This window comes from Aegilops tauschii, chromosome 7 (genome assembly GCF_002575655.3).
Source record: "Aegilops tauschii subsp. strangulata cultivar AL8/78 chromosome 7, Aet v6.0, whole genome shotgun sequence".
In the NCBI taxonomy this organism is placed as follows: Eukaryota; Viridiplantae; Streptophyta; class Magnoliopsida; order Poales; family Poaceae; genus Aegilops; species Aegilops tauschii.
In genome coordinates this window covers 333,006,598-333,014,791 of record NC_053041.3, presented here as the reverse complement: position 1 = coordinate 333,014,791, position 8,194 = coordinate 333,006,598, and positions in this window count along the sequence as shown.

The following is an 8,194-nucleotide window of genomic DNA, read 5'->3' as shown; positions in this document are numbered from 1 at the left end:
TCAAAGAGGCCGTTGACTGTTTTCGGGATGTTGGGCTGCTTCCATTCATGACTGACAAAGAGCACTGGAACGAAGAGCTTCTACTACAGTTCTATGCCACATTGCACATTCGAGGCTACAACAGGGATCTGAAGACTTGGATCCTTGAGTGGATGACAGGCGACATTCATCACGAAGCCAAAGCTCGGGACATCATTGAGCTTACTTCCCTGCCCACTCCAGGTGAGTTGTACGAACCTGGTTCTCAGCTTCATCAGAACGAACTGCAAATCATCTTCAAGAAGCTAGAGCCCAACATGAGCCAGATGTTAAGCATGATGAAGCCATTGCCTCATGACGCCGAATACCCCAAGGAATTCTTTGTTAAGGACCTTGAGTACTTGCCACACACAGTCTATCACATTATGAGGCGTACTCTCTGGCCAATCAAAGGCAATTCCTCTGAAGCTAAACTCGAAGGCGCCATGAAGACATTGGTTTTCTATATCATCAATGGCATCAGATTCAACACACATGATTTCTTCATCCGACAGCTTGCAGCCTCTGGAATTGATCTTTTTGGACTGAAGTTTTATGCTCCATGGGTGATGCATTTGATCAAGCTTCATTCAACCGTCAACTATCAACCTTCAGCGCGCAACCATATTGTATTTCTGCCTGATGTTGATATGTCCATTGAAGCCATCTACCCTAAGCCAGCAAAGAAGCCACTCCACCTTCAGAATGCAGAATTCCAAAGCTTCACGCAGCCTATTGAAGGGATTCATGTGACAAACTCTGCAACTCCTACTTATCCACTGGCTGGCAACTTGCGTATGCCGCACCGTGCCAACACTGAACCACTGCCAGCACCATTGATCAAAGTCCTCAGAAGCGTCCTCGTGTCCTCAACGACCATGAGCTTCTGGTGTCTTTACATCAAAAGAAGGATAGGCATCATGACTGGCTGAAGCGTCAAATGCAGAGTCTCTTGGTGGACGTTAATCGCATTCGCAACTTGGCCACCAAGAACTCATTCATTACGCATGAAGCCTGTCGGCGGTCCTGGAAGAGCCTCACATTGCTCTGCTCTGAAGATGATCTTCGCGAAGATGGCTTCACAGAGAGCTTCAAGTTTGACTCCAGGCCTCCGCAATCTGCAAGCTGGCGTCGCACACCTTCAATTGAAGATTCTGAACATTCATCTTCGGCTGCAACTGTTGTTGCGAGAGTCGTCGATGAAGAAGATGACGCCACTTCGCCAACTCTGGCTGCACTGCACCACGATTCTGCTTCAGGCCCGTCTGCACCGCCCAACTCCAACGTCGACCCTGCTCCAACATCTACTCCAACTGGGAACGAGTAGATCCTCTATGTCTTCAAACCTTTTTGGTCCTTACTGACAAAAGGGGGAGAAGCATATGAAGTTGATAGTATTCAAGCGGGTCCATATGGGGTGGTTGCATTATTTTTGCTAAGTTTTTCAACTCCCGTTTTGAAACTATTTGGCTCTTGAGTTGTAACACTTAAACTTGATGGTCATCTGCTAGTTTTGCTGCTACTTTGTGATGCGATGATAAATTCTGCATGAAGTCATTCTATAGACGCCCAATTCTCATTATGCATGTCATTATCTTCGTTATTCTTATATATATGCATGATGAATTGTCTTCGTAAGTTGAAGAGGATCTCCACAAAGTAAAACCTGCCATGTGCATTTGCATTCAAAAGCAAAATACTCATATGAATATCTTTAGGGGATCCTTTTGCAACTTATGAAGACAATGACTTTGATCTTTAACTTTCACATACTTTTATCTCCGTTGAAAACTTCAACCAGTTTGTCATCAATCACCGAAAAGGGGGAGATTGTAAGTGCATCTAGTGCCACCCCTAGTTGGTTTTGGAGTATTGATGACAAACTTGGTTGAGGGACTAATGTGTTTGTGAGAATTGCAGGATAACATAGATAGTAGTCCCTTATTGATTCGGTTTACTTTCCAGAGATGAACCCTAAAAATGTGTGAAGACATCGAAGACAATGGTGGTTCGTGAAGACATTCACGATGAAGATTATGACATGTGAAGACATTCACTTGAAGACTATGGAGTGCGAGGACATAGTTGTTTCGTAGTTTCCTTTTCTTCTTTATTGAGTCATAGGAACCACCGTACTGTTAAGTGGGGTCCAAGTGAACAAAGTCAGAGTGACTGATGTGATGCTCAACCAAAATCCTATGTCTTCGAGCGAAGACAATGAGAGTAAATCTTATCCAGAGCTGGATGAGTCAGCTTTGCTTGTAGCCCAAGTAAAGCTGCCGCGTGTGTTTGAAATCCGACCGTTGGACATGTGTCGGTTCCTTAGTGACCAATGGTCATTTCGGACATATCAGGTCGGGTTGCCTCGTGGCTATAAATAGCCCACCCCCTACACCATAAATTGGTGGCTGCTCAAAGTTAGTGCACGACTTTTGTCGTTTGAGAGCAACCCACCTCCGAAGCCTTAGGGAGAGAGATCCTTGCGAGGACAAAGCCCAAAACACCCAGAGCGAAAGATTTTTAGGCATCACTGAAGTCTTTCTGTCCGCGTGACCCGGAGACTTGTTACACTTGAGGACTGTGAATCCTCCACCCGATTAGGCGTCGCGTTCTGAGCATCCAAGAGCCATTGAAGATGGCCGGTGAATGAAGTCTGTGAAGGTTTGAAGTCTACCTTGAAGAATTACCAGTGTGATTGGGCGGGGACTGGGTGTCCTTAGTTCAGGGGGAATAAGGTGAAGACGCGGTCTTGTGAGTTCAATCTCAGCCTCCCTTACCAGACGTACAATTTTCACAGCAACTGGAACTGGTCTACCAAATCCTTGTCTTCACCAAGCAACTGGTCCTCTCCCCCACTCCCCTTTACTTTTCAGTTTGTCTTCGTGAAGTCATTGCTTGCTTGTTTGATCTGATTGACTTCACTGTGTCGGGACTATTTACTGTTTGGCTTCATACTGTCTTCCATCCTGATCCATACTACCTAGCTGCTGATAGTCTTCGTACTTTCACTACATTGCTTACTTGACTATGGCTTGTCTAGTGTACTCTATCTTCCGCTGCATATCAATAGGTTCATTTCATTTGTTTGTCTTCAAAGACCTCGTGTTTTGAAGACGTTCATAAAAATCGCCTATTCACCCCCTCTAGTCGATAACTAGCACTTTCATACATGGAGAGGCAGCGGGGAGCAGCGACGACGTCCTGTTCATCGGCAGCCAACCGGCTGGGTCGGAACGGAGAAACTGCGTCGTGTTCATCGGGAGGCAACGGAATGCGTCGTGTTCATCGGGAGCCAAGCGGCTTGGATGGAACAGCCGAAATGAGGCTTGGCATACAGCAGAACGAAGGAAACAGCCTTGTGTTCGACCGCCTACGGTCGAAACGGGATCCCGTTCACCGAGAGGGGTCTGGTGTACCGCAAAACGGAGGAAACAGACTTCTCTTTGACCTCCTACGGTCGAAACGGGGTCCTGTTGGTCGGGAGGGGTGTGGCGTACCGCAAAATGGAGGAAACAGACTTCACTTCGACCTCCTACGGTCAAAACGGGGTTCCTGTTCATCGGGAGGGGTGTGGCATACTGCAAAACGGGACTCCACGGGCTAATGTTCGTCCACCGTCTATTTCCTTGCTCCAGCCTCCACGAGTTACTGTTCATCCACCGTCGACCTCCTCCAGCCTCCACCTGCGACTGTTCATCCACGACGTCTCTGATACGTCTCTAACGTATCTATAATTTTTTATTGTTCCATGCTATATTATATTCTGTTTTGGATGTTTAATGGACTTTATTATACACTTTTATATTATTTTTGGGACTAACCTATTAACCGGAGGCCCAGCCCAGATTGCTGTTTTTTTTTGCCTATTTCAGAGTTTCGAAGGAGAAGGATATCAAACGGAGTCCAAACGGAATGAAACCTTCGGGAACATGATTTTTGGAACAAACGTGATCCAGAGGACTTGGAGTCTACGTAAAGCAATCAACAAAGAAGGCACGAGGTAGGGGGCGCGCCTACCCCCCTGGGCATGCCCTCCACCCTCGTGGGCCCCTCGTTGCTCCACCGTCGTACTTCTTCCTCCTATATATACCCATATACCCTGGAAACATGATATACGGAGCCAAAACCCTATTTCCACCGCCGCCACCTTCTATACCCGTGAGATCCCATCTTGGGGCCTTTTCCGGCGCTCCGCCGGAGGGGGCATTGATCACGGAGGGCTTCTACATCAACACCATAGCCTCTCCGATGATGTGTTAGTAGTTTACCTCAGACCTTCGGGTCCATAGTTATTAGCTAGATGGCTTCTTCTCTCTCTTTGGATCTCAATACAAAGTTCTCCTCGATCTTCTTGAAGATCTATTCGATGTAATCTTCTTTTGCGGTGTGTTTGTCGAGATCCGATGAATTGTGGGTTTATGATCAAGTTTATCTATGAACAATATTTGAATCTCCTCTGAATTCTTTTATGTATGATTGGTTATCTTTGCAAGTCTCTTCGAATTATCAGTTAGGTTTGGCCTACTAGATTGATCTTTCTTACAATGGGAGAAGTGCTTAGCTTTGGGTTCAATCTTGCGGTGCTCGATCCCAGTGACAGAAAGGGAAACGACACGTATTGTATTGTTGCCATCGAGGATAAAAAGATGGGGTTTATATCATATTGCATGAGTTTATCCCTCTACATCATGTCATCTTACTTAAAGCATTACTCTGTTCTTATGAACTTAATACTCTAGATGCATGCTGGATAGCGGTCGATGTGTGGAGTAATAGTAGTAGATGCAGAATCGTTTCGGTCTACTTGTTGCGGACGTGATGCCTATATACATGATCATACCTAGATATTCTCATAACTATGCTCAATTCTATCAATTGCTCGACAGTAATTCATTTACCCACCGTAATACGTATGCTCTTCAGAGAAGCCACTAGTGAAACCTGTGGCCCCCGAGTCTATTTTCCATCATATTAATCTCCCAACAACTAGTTATTTCTGGCGCCGTTTATTTTACTTTGCATCTTTATTTCTCTTTATCATAAAAATACCAAAAATATTATCTTATCATATCTATCAGATCTCACTCTCGTAAGTGACCTTGAAGGGATTGACAACACCTTTATCGCGTTGGTTGCGAGGTTCTTATTTGTCTGTGTAGGTGCGTGGGACTCGAGCGTGGTCTCCTACTGGATTGATACCTTGGTTCTCAAAAACTGAGGGAAATACTTACACTACTTTACTGCATCACCCTTTCCTCTACAAGGGAAAACCAATGCAGTGCTCAAGAGGTAGCAAGAAGGATTTCTGGCACCGTTGCCGGGGAGTCTACGCACAAGTCAAGACATACCAAGTACCCATCACTCTTATCCCTCGCATTACATTATTTGCCATTTGCCTCTCATTTTCCTCTCCCCCACTTCACCCTTGCCGTTTTATTTGGCCTCTCTTTTCCGTTCGCCTCTTTTTCGCTTGCTTTTTGTTTGCTTGTGTGTTGGACTGCTTGCTTGTCACGATGGCTCAAGATAATACTAAATTGTGTGACTTTACCAATACCAACAACAATGATTTTCTTAGCACTCCTCTTACCGAACCTGAATCTTGTGAAATTAATGCTGCTTTGTTGAATCTTGTCATGAAAGATCAATTCGCCAGCCTTCCTAGTGAAGATGCCGCTACCCATCTAAATAGCTTCGTTGATTTCTGTGATATGCAAAAGAAGAAAGATGTGGACAATGATATTGTTAAATTGAAGCTATTTCCTTTTTCGCTTAGAGATCATGCTAAAACTTGGTTTTCGTCTTTGCCTAAAAATAGTATTGATTCATGGAATAAGTGCAAAGATGCTTTTGTCTCTAAGTATTTTCCTCCCGCTAAAATCATCTCTCTTAGAAACAATATTATGAATTTTAGGCAACTTGATCATGAACATGTTGCACAAGCTTGGGAGAGGATGAAATTAATGATACGCAATTGCCCTACACATGGTTTGAATCTTTGGATGATTATACAAATTTTTTATGCCGGATTGAATTTTGCTTCTAGAAATCTTTTAGATTCGGCCGCGGGAGGCCCTTTTCTGGAAATCACTTTAGGAGAAGCTACTAAACTCCTAGACAATATTATGGTTAATTATTCTCAATGGCACACCGAAAGATCTACTAATAAAAAAGTGCATGCGATAGAAGAAATTAATGTTTTGAGTGGAAAGATGGATGAACTTATGAAATTGTTTGCTAATAAGTGTGTTTCTTCTTATCCTAATGATATGCCTTTGTCTACCTTGATTGAGAATAATAATGAATCTATGGATGTGAATTTTGTTGGTAGGAACAATTTTGGTAACAACGTGTATAGAGGAAACTTTAATCGTAGGCCGTTCCCTAGTAATTTCTCTAATAATTATGGTAATTCCTACAATCTTATGGAAATTTTAATAAGATGCCCTCTGAATTTGAGACTAGTGTTAAGGAGTTTATGAATTCGCAAAAGAATTTCAATGCTTTGCTTGAAGAAAAATTACTTAAGGTTGATGAATTAGCTAGGAACGTTGATAGAATTTCTCTTGATGTTGATTCTTTGAAACTTAGATCTATTCCACCTAAGCATGATATCAATGAGTCTCTCAAATCCATGAGAATTTCCATTGATGAGTGCAAAGAAAGAACCGCTAGGATGTGTGCTAAGAAAGATTGCTTTGTGAAAGCGTGTTCTTCTAGTTTCTATGAGAATAAAGATGAAGATCTAAAATTTATTGATGTGTCTCCTATTAAATCTTTGTTTTTCAATATGAATCTTGATAATGATGGGACTGGAGATGAGTCACCTTTACCTAGAAGGCATCCCAAAAATTCGGAGTTTTTAGATCTTGATGCAAAAATTGGTAAAAGTGGGATTGAAGAGGTCAAAACTTTAGATATCAATGAACCCACTATTTTGGATTTCAAGGAATTTAATTATGATAATTGCTCTTTGATAGATTTTATTTCCTTGTTTCAATCCATGCTAAATTCTTCTCATGCTTATAGTCAAAATAAAGCTTTTACCAAACATATTGTTGATGCTTTGATGCAATCTTATGAAGAAAAACTTGAGTTGGAAGTCTCTATCCCTAGAAAACTCTATGATGAGTGGGAACCTACTATTAAAATTAAAATTAAAGATCATGAATGCTATGCTTTGTGTGATTTGGGTGCTAGTGTTTCCACGAATCCAAAAACTTTTTGTGATTTGCAAGGATTCCATGAATTTGTTGATTGTTCTTTAAACTTGCACCTTGCGGATTCCACTATTAAAAAACCTATGGGAAGAATTAATGATGTTCTTATTGTTGCAAATAGGAACTATGTGCCCGTAGATTTCATTGTTCTTGACATCGATTGCAATCCTTCATGTCCTATTATTCTTGGTAGACCTTTCCTTAGAACGACTGGTGCAATTATTGATATGAACGAAGGGAATATTAGATTCCAATTTCCATTAAGGAAAGGCATGGAACACTTTCCTAGAAAGAAAATAAAATTACCTTATGAATCTATTATGAGAGCCACTTATGGATTGCCTACCAAAGATGGCAATAATTAGATCTATCCTTGCTTTTATGCCTAGCTAAGGGCGTTAAACGATAGCGCTTGTTGGGAGGCAACCCAATTTTATTTTAGGTTCTTGCTTTTTGCTTCTGTTTAGGAATAAATATTTGATCTAGCCTCTGGTTAGATTTTTTTATGTTTTAATTAGTGTTTGTGCCAAGTTAAACCTATAGGACCTTCTTGGATGATAGTTATTTCATCTTGCTGAAAATTCGAGAAACTTTCTGTTCACGAAAATAATTGTTGAAAATCACCAGAACGTGATAAAATACTGATTCCAATTGCAGTGGATCAATAAAAAAATTCTAGGTCGTCCTATTTTGGTAGATTTTTCTGAGTTCCAGAAGTTTGCGTTAGTTACAGATTACTACAGACTGTTCTGTTTTTGACAGATTCTGTTTTTCGTGTGTTGTTTGCTTATTTTGATGAATCTATGGCTAGTAAAATAGTTTATAAACCATATAAAAGTTGGAATACATTAATTTTAACATCAATATAAATAAATAATGAGTTCAATACAGTACGTTGAAGTGGTGTTTTGTTTTCTTTCGCTAACGGAGCTCACGAGATTTTCTGTTGAGTTTTGTGT